The sequence below is a fragment of the Thermobia domestica genome, chromosome 17, assembly GCF_964235325.1.
Source record: "Thermobia domestica chromosome 17, izTheDome1.hap1.1, whole genome shotgun sequence".
NCBI lineage: Eukaryota > Metazoa > Arthropoda > Insecta > Zygentoma > Lepismatidae > Thermobia > Thermobia domestica.
The window spans coordinates 132,598,504-132,613,890 of record NC_137470.1 but is presented as its reverse complement, the minus strand read 5'-3'; the positions used below and the strand labels follow the sequence as shown (position 1 = coordinate 132,613,890).

At 36.3% G+C, this 15,387-nt stretch overlaps 1 protein-coding gene across 1 annotated transcript in view; it reads right to left on the bottom strand.

Annotated features, from left to right (window-relative positions):
* Window positions 1–15,387, bottom strand: part of LOC145674182 (condensin-2 complex subunit G2-like) — a 112,887-nt gene that overhangs the window by 22,108 nt on the left and 75,392 nt on the right. The gene's annotated exons all lie outside the window — the stretch shown is intronic.

The following is a 15,387-nucleotide window of genomic DNA, read 5'->3' as shown; positions in this document are numbered from 1 at the left end:
TAATATATTCGTGTTCAGATATTGTGAACAACTCTTCTAACGTAAAACAACATTGTTCATTTTTCCATGAACTTCAACGTTCTGTACAAGCTTTGCCTGTTTTTTTCTCAAAACTGTGGTAATTGAACTTGATTTTCTTGTGCTCTGAACGCCTCATACAACTCATGATTATTCGACACTTAACTTACACACTGCATAAAGGATTTTGTAAACAATTATTGTCTCTTCTATAAGATAAGGCCTAATTATATATATTTAAATGAAGATGAGTTTATCGAAAAGCTTCAACATATTTTTTTTTTTAATCTCTCAGTTCCAACGTACAAAATTTCTATATATTTTTAAGTGAATGTGTTTATACATTGTAATTATACACACAGAGGGGGAAAAGTATGTGGAGTACGTAAAAACGCAAGGTTTTGGAGTTAATGTAAGACTGTATGTAACATTCTGCAGAAAAAAGTATAAATGATAACGTATGTTTTATAAGGTTTTCCGTATAAGTGTTCATCTATATGTACTTTCCATTTGAAAGAAATAACTGCATATAGGCAGTCGGGACCTCACAGGTGGATGTTGAGGTAAGTACTGTACATATACATATGCAATATACGGAAGACTGTTAGATGTCAGACATCCTGCAGCGGCATAATGTAACGTCACAGCAGGAAAAAGGTAGTCTGTATGTAGCATATGGATAATATGTCTTATGGTCAAGTTCCTTAAGGGATGCTGGTGGAGGGTAATGAGACCGAACACGCCTTTCTAACTAAGACCACAATGGCTCAATGATGTTCAGATCTGGTGATTGTGGGACCCAGGGGAGGTGTGATAGCTCCTGGTCATGCTCCTCAAACCATGATATCACCGTTTTTGCAGCGTGACAGGGTGCCAAATCATCTTGGTAGATGTCAACACCATCAGGGAACAAAATGGTTAGAACCTGGTCCCCCAAAATGGCCTCATACGCCTTAGCATTCATCATTCCATGCAGGGTTATGATGGGATCTGCAGAAAACCACGATATCACTGCCCATACTGTAACAAAACCATCCCCATGCTTTACAGTTGGGAGCAGACAGTCTGTATCATAGGCCTGCGACGGTGTTCTCCATACGTAAACATGACCGGTTGTCGGAAATAAGGTGAAGGTCAATTCATCGGACCACATTATGTGTTTCCACAGCTCATGAGTCCACTCCTTGTGGTCTTTATACCACTGGATATGGCTCTTCGCATTTACTGCTGTGACCAGGGGTTTGGCGATAGCGGCCCTGCAATGAATTTTCATTTTATGAAGTTCCTGTCGCACCGTTTTCAATGAAACCGGGTTCTGTAGGCCGTAATTGAGTCCATACGTAATTTTCATTGCAGTGGTCTTCTTTTTAGCTGCTACAATCCGTTTTAATTCCCTCCGATCCTTTCTAACAGGATTGTCTTTCGACCACTGTTTTGCTTGGCAGACGTCGTTTGCCCATGAATTGTGTATGCCCTCGCGACATTGGACACAGTGCCCCTCGACACCTCCACAATGTTTGCCACTGTAGCCACTCAAGCTCCAACCATACGGGCACCAACTATCATGCATCTTTGGAAGTCTATCAGGTCGCCCATTTTACCGCACCACTTTCACACCACGACACTCACAGGTGAACTGGTTAATGCTGACGAAAGAGGAAGACACACATGACATATGGAAAACAAAAAATGATCGGCAACCGCAACACGTGTTGTACAGTGGAGGGCCAAACTTACGTGTCCTGTATGAAGCGTTTTTCGATTTTTTGTGTACCCTCTGTAGGTTCTATACGACAATATACCTCTGTCTGGATAACGGATGTTTCTAAGTGCATCAACATGTCATATACAGAATGTTTCTGAAGGTTTCGGACAAACATTAACGGACATTCTTTACGTCGTAGCGAAGATTTTGGGATAGGCAATTTATTATCGGTGAAGGAAAGTTACACAGATAATTCCAAATGTTTAAGCTCATCAATTATGTAACCAAGGAAGTTCTGTCGCTTTTTGTGGAGAACTGCGTTCAGTTGGTCCTAATAGCTTGATTTGAATGCCAGAGGATATAAGGCGAAGGTCAGTTGTTTGGGTGGGTATATCCAACATACTACCTGCTTCTGAAATTTCACTTAAATCATGAACTTGCGTAAGGACAGAGTGAACACGAGACCTCGACAGAGCGTCATAAGGGCATGTATACTGTACGGGTTTAAACTGGGGTCGAATACCGCTTCAGCAGAGCGGAAGATATGCCAGGCCTTTCGTGAGGGTGTCGTGACTACGTGGACAGTGTATGGTCCCGTTTAACAAGTTTAAGAACAGTGTTGAAACACTCGAAGACTCACAACGTGCAGGAAGACCAACACATGAACGAAATGAAGATTACAAGTTCGGTTGATGGGTCCCACATGATTTGACTCCGGCCAGAACGCAACGCGAGCACACACCTGTGTTTCTTTTCTGTTTCATCTGAGTACGGAACCATTTCTGGACAGGGTATTGACATGTGATGAGAAGTGGATCCTGAACGAAGCTCCACGGCGCCGTCATCATTGGTTAGCATCCCATGAACCATCTTTAAAACAACCGAAACCAGCGCTGCACCAGAAGTGGTCCTATTGTGTGTTTGGTGGACTGCTCGCGGCACTGTGCAACGCGAACTGCTACCAGCTGGCCAAAGCATCAATGCAACCGTGTACTGTCAGTAGTTGAGCCGTGTTCAAGAAAAACTCAAAACTCTGGAGCCAACACTTCTGAATTGCAAAGGGATTCTCCTGTAAGAGGACAACGCTAAGCCCCAAGTAGCTAGGATGATCCGGGACACCATTGTACGCGGATGGGAAACACTATTGCATCCGCCATACTTTCCTTACATTGCGCCGTTCGATTACCACCTGCTCCATTCGTTGGGCGATCACCTAAGAGAACGAAAGTTCATCTCTATTAGAGGTGCAAAATGCACTTGGACCTTCTTCGCTCCAAGGTCCAGCAAGTTCTGCCGCTATGGCCTTCCAGAACGTTGGCAGAAGGTTGTCGATGCTGATGAGGACTATTTTTGATCTTCCAGGTACTTCTTAGGTGACATATCGATGTTCGAACGTGATGGGTGAAAAACGACAGAACTTTTTGGTTATATTTATATTTAGAAAACTCTAAGCACTAGTAGCGATTGAAGGATGAAAATCAGTAGTATGGCTAAAGTAAGTCGTATAGGTTCACCGTCAACACCGTTCACCATCTTAAGTCAGTCACTTCGGAGTTAGATCGAACTCTACAAACAGGAAAGGAGTCGTGTGGTGTTTTGTTTTAGGATTGGAATTTCCAGAGAAAGCTATTCTTGAAATCAGTTTTACGTGGTCTGCTACATGTAAAAAAATTACTCTTTATGTACTCCTGTTATCTGCAGTCTTTGCAAATCATATTTCAGTAAACGTGTTCTCTACAAATTTCAATCGGAAGACATTGATCGGTTGATTAAACCACCTATATCAATGTTGCGTTCTTTATAATTGCAGTGACTTTTTGATTTTAATCACGACAATTATTGTAGCAAAGAAAATCTGAGGTGTTATAGAAGGAAAATTAACGAAAAAAAATTGAGCGCGCCTTACACATTTAAGCATCTTCGTAATTCTGCTCTCACGTTAGTAGTAAGGTTCTCTTGCACCGTCTCGCAGCTATCCTACACTCTACTAAATTCGGTGTTACCAAACGTGAACTCTTGATATCAAAAATCAATAGACAATATTTAAAGTGCATCCATAAGATTTAAAACCACATCTATCATTGTTCTTCATCGTACAGTCATAACTAGCGCTTATATACATCCAATTAAATGGCCCAGTCCAAACTTGCGGAACATCCTGTTTATCTTCTATCTTGGCTTTGCTGACATTGTTCCTTACCTGAAATTCTCAATACAACATAAGGACCAATCTCTTAGAAATTGTTTGGAGCCTCTGAACACAGTACTTCCGCTGACGGGAACGCATCTAAAAAGTGTGAACTCTATCGCAAAGTTGGTATACAAGGTGGCAATGTTTGTACGTTGAAACGATGAAACACTGCGACCGTGGGATATCCTAAACATATCACACAGGTTGTTTGAAATTTATTGTGATTACATTAATAGCACACGGAGTTATTTCATTAGGCTGCACGAATAGTAGTTAGGACATGTGTTTCATCGAATGTATTCCAAATATATCTCTGATATAGGTTATCTCACTCTTGCTATAGATATCGGTGTATCTGTATGCTCCACACTTGCTCGGTAGGACTTATATCCGAAGATCTACCAGGCAAAAGTAGAAGGGCCATTTAGAGTAAAGTACAATGGGTTACTCCTTAGGTTTCGGGATGCGTGTTACCCTATTGGAAGAAGAGATCTCCGAAAATGTCCAGATAATTTCGTACGACATTTTTGACTACGTATGAATATACGATGCATTACCCAAACTCCTGTGAATGAAGACTATAAGGGAGCGAACTGTGTAGCTTATTGCCGTACATACAAGAATGCCGGGTATGGATCATGTACGGCGAGTACGAAAATATGATGGAGTTTTCTTTCAAGTTCTGTCTGTAGACACGCACATAGCCATCACTAGGCCCGAAATAAATAAGTCTTACTATCACCACCCTTCATTTGCCACTCAGGTGTGATTTCACCTGATACATTTGGAAACGGTGTTGACAGTGAACAGGTGTCATCTGTATTCATGCGAGATAAGATGTGGAATTGCAGCTATTGATGGTTAATGTTTCAACTCTTGCATGGGGAATGGGATCACTTTAGCTGTAATTATACTATCAGCCCTATCTTGTTAACTAGGGAGACCCAAGCGGTGAATGTTTCCATATGTTCTCCAGTGTACTTTGGTGGTATCGGAGGATCCGCCATGGTTAACTACTGAAACGCAACTATCCGCACAAACGGTAATTCTGCGGAACAACTGTCTCGCCCCTCACAGCCTCACTATACAATCATAGTTGAAGTGAATTACAGAATAGATGTGCGCTGGCGTCGTCCTGGGATTTCATATATGGAATGCCATTCATACACAACGAATTTGCACGTACAACTACAATTGTTGTGTTATGTGATGATTCTCAAACTAGTAGCACCATGTCCTTTGAAGACATTACAATTTCCCTTCTACATTGATACACTAGGACATTCTGACTAAGGATAATCTTTGAACATCGTTTTATCTTTATTTACAACTTCATGCTATGCGATGCCAGTTTGCTCCTTTCATTTTCAATGAAGGAGAAGAACAGGTCTAAGAACAAGCTGAACAATCTAGATTTGGTAGAACAGTGATAACATGAAAACAAAACCACGTAGATGATTTTACAGATACCCATTCATGAACATATATGTACTCTTATACTACAAACACCTCACTACTCCTCTTCTCCGCCCTTCCTCTTCTTGACTCTTTCCTTGTGTCACTGCTTCGAGCATAGACGTATATTCTCAATACATACATCAGCCATCTGGAAAGGACTGACACGTGAGTCACTTCCTAGCTACTGACTAATGCCTGACTTCCTAGCCATCTACGATAACTAGTACACTGCCTACACTTCTCTACACCACTCTCCCATCTGTCTACATCGCTTCAGTAGTTACTGATTTTACATCTTAGTGCTTCAAGAATTATCTAACAATATTTTTATATTAGTTGAAAGTAGGTGGTATAAATCAACATAAATGGGAGTTAACAAAGTCATAACCAACCTCGTTTTATGCGACAAATCAATTGTTAGTCATATGATCCGAGAAATAAGTAATGACTAAAAGATGCAATTTTGTTCTTTGATCAATTAAGTTTTTTATTTAACTAGCAATAATATTTCAGTTAAACAAAATCTGTCGTCTCAAATGTTCATTAAATTCATTCCAAGGAATATTTACAGTAGGGACAAAAATTGGAATCCCTTGGAGGCACATTATTACTTCAACACAAGAATGTTATCTCAGACGTTGTAGTTGAACGTAATAAATACTTTCGTTTCTTGTCACTTGGATTAAAGAGGAACCTATGATTATATATAGGTTTGGAATGACAAAAGTATATTCAACTCATTGATATTTCTTAACTCTTACTGGTCGTTATCAGGTACGTGTTTTATGAGGAGTAGTCAAATAAAACCCGAACACTCTCTGTAAAACTCATTCCTCGCAAAAGTTATCAACGCTGCTGTTAATTATCGATACTGCCATCTCTCGGGACGAGAAATGCATAGTGACAACTCACAGGAACACACAATTGTTCGTTTATTGCTCTATAGGTGATCGTAGTGAGAAGTGTGTTCGTCCAACATTAGAAATGAACGTAAGCAAAGAAGAGCAGAGAGATGTGGTTCACTTTTTGGGGGCTGAGAGTGCTGGAACACTTGAAACTCATCATCGCATGTCTACTATGTATGACAAACACTGCATGTCACTGTGCAAATAAATAGTCTTATCCGAAAAAAAAAACGACGAATCACAAAGGAAGGAATTCATGTTCAGGTCGGAATTAGCCATGGCTCCGTGCATGCTATTGACAAAAAAAAAACTACAGTTCCAAAAAAATTGGCCGAAATGGTTTCCGCACGATTTGACGGAGGGACAAAAAAAATTGACAGAATGAATAGGAAACACTTCAACGTCCTCCATACGGCCCATATGTTTCCCCTTGTGATTTTCACATTTTTGACGACCTGAAGAATAACATTTGTGGATGTCGGTTTCAATCGGATGATGAAGTGCAAGAGTGGGTGAGGTTGTGGATCCGTCAGCGACCTAACTCCTTCTATAAGACTGAAATTGTTTGTCTCGTCTCTGTAACGATCCATCTCGTCCAGAATCTTTCATCATCGGAGAATGGATTCGTTCAAAGCAAAAGAAGAAGGAAAGAAAAAAAGAAAAAATAATGTAAAATTAAAAGAAATATTAATTGATTTATTATTTTAATAATGCATAATTGTAGTAAAGTCCATTCCGTGTAGAAGTAATAAAAATATAAAGCGAAGTAAAAAAGAGAAAATGAAAATTGACTCAAAAATTTATGCTATGGACAAACGGGGAAAAAGTGAAAAATGTCGAGTTGCGCGAATAGGGGGCGTTGACTTTGTCTCGGTATGGGTTACGAGACAGCGTAACACCTGGTGACGTTGACTAGTTCTTTGTACGGAGTCTGGCGGCTAGGATCTCTTTCGTTGCTTCGCTGCGTAAACGCGTAGAAGCTGTTTCATGTTTAAATGGATAGCATGGGGCAATTTGAAGTTTCGTGCCATTGTAATTGTTTGGTTAATTATCGATAGTGATTGGTGTGATTGCAATGTATTATCACTATAAATCAGCAGGGAGAGAATCGAAAAGAAATAAACGAAAAAATAGTGAAATCTCTAATATTGAGAAAAGAGTCGAACCGGGGGGGGGGGGGGTCCGACTGCTGGTCCAAGTGGATAGTGATTTTGAAGTTGTTTGTCAAGCTCTCTGTAAATATATAATTAAAGTCGTGAATTTAGTAATTGTAGTGACATCAGCCATAAATTTAAAGTGTCATATATTTGCTAGATGTTTCAAAGTAGAAATTTTGTGGTGGACAAGTCGGAGTTTAGTGAAATGCTTTATTGCTGGACATTTTCTCTTTATTGCCAGGTAGTAGTGGGGTGTGTTCGTTTACAGGCTCTCTAATTTTAAATTGTTCTTTTTCTGAAATTACTTATTTAACCGGATTTTTGAACGAAACCTCGACTGGCTCTAAACCGATAAATTGTTCTAATGCTAGATTTAAGAAGTTCAGAATAAGAAAGATAGATGGTTCCATTAGACCTAAAGAATCAAGGTAAAATAAGCAATCTACAACGACGCGAGTCTCTATTTTTATTATTAGTTTGTAAAGTCGTCGTGTCACGCTTTTTGTGTAATTGCTTTATTGTGCAGTTGTGTGTCAAAATCCATTTCCATTGAGGAAGAGAAAACGGTTTGTCCTCTTGGTTCTTTTGATGTATTTTATTTCCCTTCCAGATTTTGTTTCGATTATATAAATGGAGGATTGAAGAATATAATCAGACATACTTAATACAATGATCCGGATTTTCGATATAAATATTTTTTCTCTTACAGCTTGAAGTTAATTTTGTATGTTGATAATTTGCGTTTAGTGAAATATTTTGTTGAACTGAATACGATTATTTTTCGCTCCAGCTCCAGTTGTCAAATGATTAGTTATATGATAGATGGTTTTGATAGAAACTGAACTGCAACATTTTAAAGTTAATTAGTATAAATTATTAGAGGACTTTGTTTAAAGTTAAATTATTAACTGAGAATTTGTCGAAATTATCCGCATATTGGATTTTCATGAAGCAGAAAAATATTTCATAAACAGGAATGTTAGGAATTTTGAATTAACGCGAGAAATTTTGAAATTGTTATACAGAGTAAATTTCAATACTTTTTGTAATTCTTCGGATGTTGATAAAAATTTAAATACTTGAGTTTGATTCGTGTTTTTGAAAATTCAGAAGAGAATTAATATTCAGATATTATTGTGTTATGAACGATTTGATCTGAGAATTTGCGGAATATAAATTGGAGATGACGTATTATCATCTAACTATTTCAAACTTCTGGATTCTTGAATTGAAAAGATTTTAACGTGTTCTAGATTTTATTGGTTGTTATTTCAATTTTGTGTATATGCGTTATTCAAACGCTTTAGCGTACATACACTACCGTATTATTGTTTGAATAAAATTGTTAATTAAAAATTGAAAAAAAAAAAACTTGTGTTTGATTTGTTTGAATTGTTTGTGTAGTTTACCTACGTGAAGAAATATTGGATGATTTAGTTGACATCCTACGTAGTTGCTTCGCTAATGAGAACCCCACCAGCAAGTTCATTCAGCCGGGTTTTGTCTAACTGAATCCAAATTGACAGTTTTGAAATTGTCATTTTTTTTTACATTTTTTGTTAAAACTCTTGGTTTGGAGTCGAAATGATGAAGCTAGGCGGACATGGGCGCTACAGAGAACAAAGAACTAGTCCACGTTTATTTTTTGGTTAGTAGCCTACCTTTTAATTTTTTCTAATATCTTAATTTTTGATTAGTCTAACTTATTCTGTCCTCCGATATTAGCATTCCACTGACTGAAAAAAATATACATTAAGACATAATAATTTAATTATTGTTTTAAATTCAAATGAGAGTGTTTGCATTCAAATTTTTGGCAATTGGAAATTAATTACAAATATATATATATCGCTACTCCTAATAAATGTTGTTGGCGTTTAGGTTTTATTTGAATGTTAATGATTAGTTGTTAAGAAAATATTTCTTTCAAATCTCTTCCAGAATATTGAAATTTGGTTCGGGTCAATTTTCATTTGTTTTTCAGTCGTAGTATTGGTAGAATAGTATTTATGTGTATATCTAGAATTAAATATTGGTTTTATATTTTTTGTTTTGCGTATATTACTATTGTATAATGGATAACGTTCGTGATTACGTCAGTATCGGTATTCCTGATTCAGAACTTGTTACTGTTGATGCAACTGGGCATCCTAGTTTTGATTTAAATTTAGCTTTTGATTCTTTGAACATGGAATTAACTCCAACTACACGCGGTAGAATGGATGTAAGATATATTCCTTCACCAATTGGTAATATTTCAAATCCTTCAATTTAAAGTTCTGTTGGAACTTATGGTTTTAGTCGGATAGTTAATCCTCCGAGTACAAATTACTCAAGATGTGAGCAAAGAGTTACTTTTAAGGAACCGCCTTTGCGTAGTGGACTTAGTGTTTCTTCTCCGAATGTTAATCCAACAGGAGATGCTCGAGTTCGCAAGCGATATTTAAGACTAGGAAATTATTACAGAAGGGTTTCAAATATTCTTAGCTCAACTCCAAGGGTAGGAAGTAATAATGTTTTTGAGAGTAACCCTGAATTGCATCCAGAATTTAGGAATCCGAATTTTAGAAATATTGGAAGGGGTGTTCAAACCACATCTCGTTTAGACAATTATCATGCTGAATCGAGTGTAGAACAAGATTAATGCTGAAATACACTCATACGAGATCTTTGTGATACTTAGAGAATAGGTTGGTGAGTGTAAAGAATGTAATTGAATGATAGCATACAAGTTTTCGAAATGTTAACGAAAATAGAGGAAATTTTATTAGAAAGCAGTTATTCATTTAGCATGATTTTGTCGGTGCTAATTCCAAAATGCGATGGAATTATTTTGAAATTAGTAACTTCCGCCTCACATGAACATCTTAATTGGGATTCTTTTAAATATAATTTGTTAAGTAGGTTTGTTCCTCCTACCGTAATTCACTCATTGATTAGCGATAGAATCTACAGAAAGCAAAGGGTTTCTGAATTAATGAATGAATACGAGAAGTCTGCAATAATTTCTATGAATATTCTTAGTTTAATTATGGAGGAAGGTGAATTCGTTAGGATTATTTTAAATGGAATGAATCCAAATCAGCGTTTTCGAATGCTTGGTTCTTATTTTCCGAACAATAGGTTAGAGCTATTAGATATTTCAGAACCGTTTGTAATAAATACACGTGAACAAATTTAATAAAATAAGTTAATGGGTGTTAAAGGAAAAAACAAATGGTTTTGTCAAATAATGCTTCAAATTTGTCTGATGGTAGGTCCAAAGATCAGAATTGTACTTCAGCATTTAATGTAAAATCGAGTCAATTGAGGAGGGAATCTGAGATCTCGATTACTCCAGGATTTCGTAATAATAATAATAATAATAATAATAATAATAATAATAATAATAATAATAATAATAATAATAATAATAATAATAATAATAATAATAATAATAATAATAGTAATAAAAATAACAAAAGAGACCATTCAGAAAAAAAAGTGTTGGGAAATTCAATGAGAGAATCTCATCGGAAATTGACGTCTTAGTAGCAACTTTTGTTGTAGGCAAGATTAATAACATTTTAACTAGTATTTGTGTGAACGGTGGCTCTAGTTTCAATCTTGTCACGAAAAATCTAGTGAGACGAAGTGGTGTTCAAGAACACATTCGTACGGTGGACGAATGAATAGTTAATGCTCCATCTGGTTTGAATTTCGCTACGGGAGAGGAGATAACTCTTAATATTAATGTGTCAGGGTATTTTCAGAATTTAAATTTCCGAATTGTGGAACAACTTCCATGTGAGTGTCTCTTAGGTATGCCTTTCCTTAGTTCAGCGTTAGCAGTTATAGACTATAAGAACAAAGTTTTAATTCTGCATGATGGAAGGAAAAGATTATGTTTGAATTATCAAAGAGATACGTTTAATCGATTCAATAGAGAATTTAGATCGGTTGATCGAGATGGCCATCGGCAATTTGTTCAAGAAGAATTTTCATAAAAATTAATTATCACTAGAAGGACTGGAAAAGTTTACCCCCTAAGGACTAAGCGGTCAATTTGACCGCTACATTATATTTGAAGGTGGAAGCGGGTTATCGGTTATTTATTGGATATCTTCTGTGGTATTATTTTATGGCATCCTATTTCTAATTTGCCAATAATAATTTTTAATGCTGTAATTACTTCATAATAAGTAACTAGAAATAAAAATTTCTACATAGTGTAGTAGAATTTGCTTTTACTAGAGTGCTATAATTATGTAATATGTACAGATATGTTATATATTTCTACGATAAGGAATATAAATTTAAAATATTTAACGCTCTATATTTATTATAGATTAAGTTCTGAACTATCATTTAAAATGGTACTTTGCAAAGGAAATTTGGAGGTAAATGTTTTAGATTACCGCAATGTCCTGTATTGTCTGCAAAATTATAACAGTCATTGCAAGAAACTATTTCTTTAACTATAAGAGTACAACTATATTTGAATAAATTTTCATATACTTTCATTTACCACAAAATCTATTGCGTAGTGATGGAAATCAGCTTTAGTTTTATACGGGAACAGTTTACACATAATTCAATTATTATTCAGTCGCAGTCTCTATATCAAATTAGAGAGAGAGAGAGAGAGAGAGAGAGAGAAAACACTCAATGACAAACACACTTCTTACAAAACGCTTTTTGATTTCACTTACACACTTCCCACAAATACACTTCTTACTATATTGCAGACATCCGTAATTTTATTACCATTCCATAGCAGAATTTGGCATTGTTTTCTCATTTTACACTGTTGTTGCTCATCATCATCATCCGAGAAACTGTCACTCTCGTCCTGTACATGCTCAGCTTTAGTCAAACATTGTGCGAGCTGTCTCAGAAATTGTCTTTTTATATCTTTCCGTTACTTCCTTATAAACAATCCAGAAATTGAGACAGATTATTATACAGAGTAAATTTCGATACTTTTTGTAATTCTTCGGAAGTTGATTGAAGTTTAAGTACTTGAGTTTGATTCGTGCTTTCGAAAATTCAGAAGAGAATTAATATTCAGATATTATTGTGTTATGAACGATTTGATCTGAGAATTTGCGGAATATAAATTGGAAATGACGTATTATTATCTAACTATTTCAAATTTCTGGATTCTTGAATCAAAAAGATTTAAACGTGTTCTAGATTTTATTGGTTGTTATTTCAATTTTGTGTATATGCGTTATTCAGACGCTTTAGCGTACATAGACTATCGTATTATTGTTTGAAAAAATGTTAATTAAAAATTGGAAAACTTGTGTCTGGTTTGTTTGAATTGTTTGTGTAGTTTACCTATATGAACAAAATATTGGATGATTTGGTTGACATTCTACGTAGTTGCTTCGTTAATGAGAACCCCGCCAGCAAGTACATTCTGTCGGGTTTTGTCTAACTGAATCCAAATTGACAGTTTTGAAATTATCATTTTTTGTTTACATTTTTTTTGTTAAAACCCTTAGTTTGGAGTCGAAGTGATGAAGCTAGGCGGACATGGACGTTACATCTCCCAATGGGATAAATGTATTAAAGCAATTGACAATTAGTTTTGAATAATAATAATAATAATAATAATAATAATAATAATAATAATAATAATAATAATAATAATAATAATAATAATAATAATAATAATAATAAAATCATTCCATTGGTACTTTTTCGCGTTCGGTTTTCATTTGACTGCCTTTCACACATCAGCAACCATGTTGGTACACTGTAAGCAAGTATCCTTCTAACATGGACTTACTATGTTTGGTGTTCTAGTTCGTCAACACAGAAAAATATCATATATGTTATTTCAAACGAATGAAGTAAGTTTTGTTTGACATTGTGTGACTACAGCAAACTTCCAAAACTACTTCATGTTTCAGTTCTGGGATGAAAGGAGAGAGTTAAACTAATCTTGTCATTCTGAACCCATAGCAAAAAAGAGAAAGTCTCTCTACATCAATCATATTTATCTCGGTGCTCTGAGGCGTCACATATTGGCGTTCGGATTCTCAATAAACGTGTCACAGAGTGCATGGAGAAGGCTCCAAACCTATCAGTGATGAGGAACAGTGGTGATAAGCAAAAAGACAAACTGGGTTGAATTCCAGATTACATTGGATTAAATTCCAGTACTTTTGGAATTATGACTAATCAAACACTGGTAACACTTGTTTTTTCTTTACCTTGTTACCCCCCCCCTTTTGCCCAAACTGTTTCATCACTCCTGGATTTGAAGCACGCTCTTACGTCATAGATAGACGAGTTGGAAATGGTTGTCCTATACCGTTTTCTCTCTAACAAATATAATGTTGAAAGCGGAAAAGACACGGAACTATTTTTTTGGAACATTTAGCTTATATGCAGGGTGAAAAAATGAAATGAAATCTTTGAGTTTTACGTCCAACGGTTATGCCGGTTAGGCTAAAGGAGACGGTGATGACGAGTGATGAATGAAATGGTGGAATGAAGAAAGTGGGAGGAAACGGGAGAACCCCGAGAAAACACACGCACACGGTGTTTGTCCACCACAAAGTTCACTTGGCCATCGAACCCGGGACCCCAAGCACCAGAGGTGAACGCTCTACCACTGAGTCATGGGTATATGCAGGGTGTTAATGAACTATATCGACACATTGTAAGTGGTGATTCAAAATGCCAAAATAAAAATAGGAAAGAAATAAAATTTTCGTATGGACCTGTGTGTAAAAGTGCATGGTTTCAGAGCTAAGACCGTTCAAAAGTAAGGAATACATAAGTTGAAATACACGTTATTTTGAACAGAACGAATCGTGGAGTGGCAGTCTATATTGTGCTAAATTAAATCACACATACAGTTATTAAAATGCATATTTCACCAACTTGCAAAGGGTGTGTATGACATAATTCCCAGACATGCTCAAAACAGAATTCCTAAACACGGTCGAATTTAAAGGTGGGCAAAGCTTTACCAATTTTGGCAAAAAAGGTAAAGCTTTGATAGAAGCGAACAAGTAAAGTATCGGTGGAAAACCTGTAGGAATCTCCAGCACCACGATATTTCGTGTTCGAAAGCACGTATGCTACAATGTGTCTTTTCATGGTTTAGTTCACGTTTTTTGACGTATAAGCGTTAAAATATGCATCACATTTACGCCAGAACCAACGCAACGGAAACCGCCATTGCAGAAATCCCACCAGGAAACGAGACCAGGACAACAAGTACAGATAGTTCACCTGTTAGCCACTCAGCCACGAAAAGGAAGTTTGTTCCACAGTATTGAGATGTAACGTAATCCAAAAACTTCCCGTTTTAATGCGGTGGTAAAAACTGAGATACATCCTATTGTTTGAGAGTTGAAAACATATTATACATAATATTTTTTTACCATTTTCCCTTGAAACCTATGGGCAAATGAAAGATGAAAATAGGAGTCCTATAATATCTCCACACAGAAGAAAAACGTATGTGGCGAATGTAAAAACGATTACATGCATAAATCCTGCAGCAAACGTACTACTGAAAATATATGTTTCTGCGTACTTTCCGTACAAGTGTTCCGTATGTATGTAGTATCCAGTACGAAAAAAAAAGAACTGTATATAGGCTGTCAAGCTCTTACATACAGATGGACGTATGTAACATACGTATAAGTATGGAATATCCAGAAGACTGTTAGACGTCAGACATCATGCAAAGACAGTATCTAACATCTAAGCGGGGGAAGAGACAGTACGTATGTAGCATATGGGTAATGTATGCTCCGTACAGATTTCCGTATTAAACGTACGGAATCCGTACATTTATACGATATACCACTGTCCGTGTAATGGATTTTTCTCAGTGCAGTAGTTTTTAATTGACTAGTTTGGAACTCTATGAATAGAACAATTTCAAGTTACAGTACTTTACGAGTTTTGGAATAACAAGTATGGTATGTTGCTCCAATAATATTA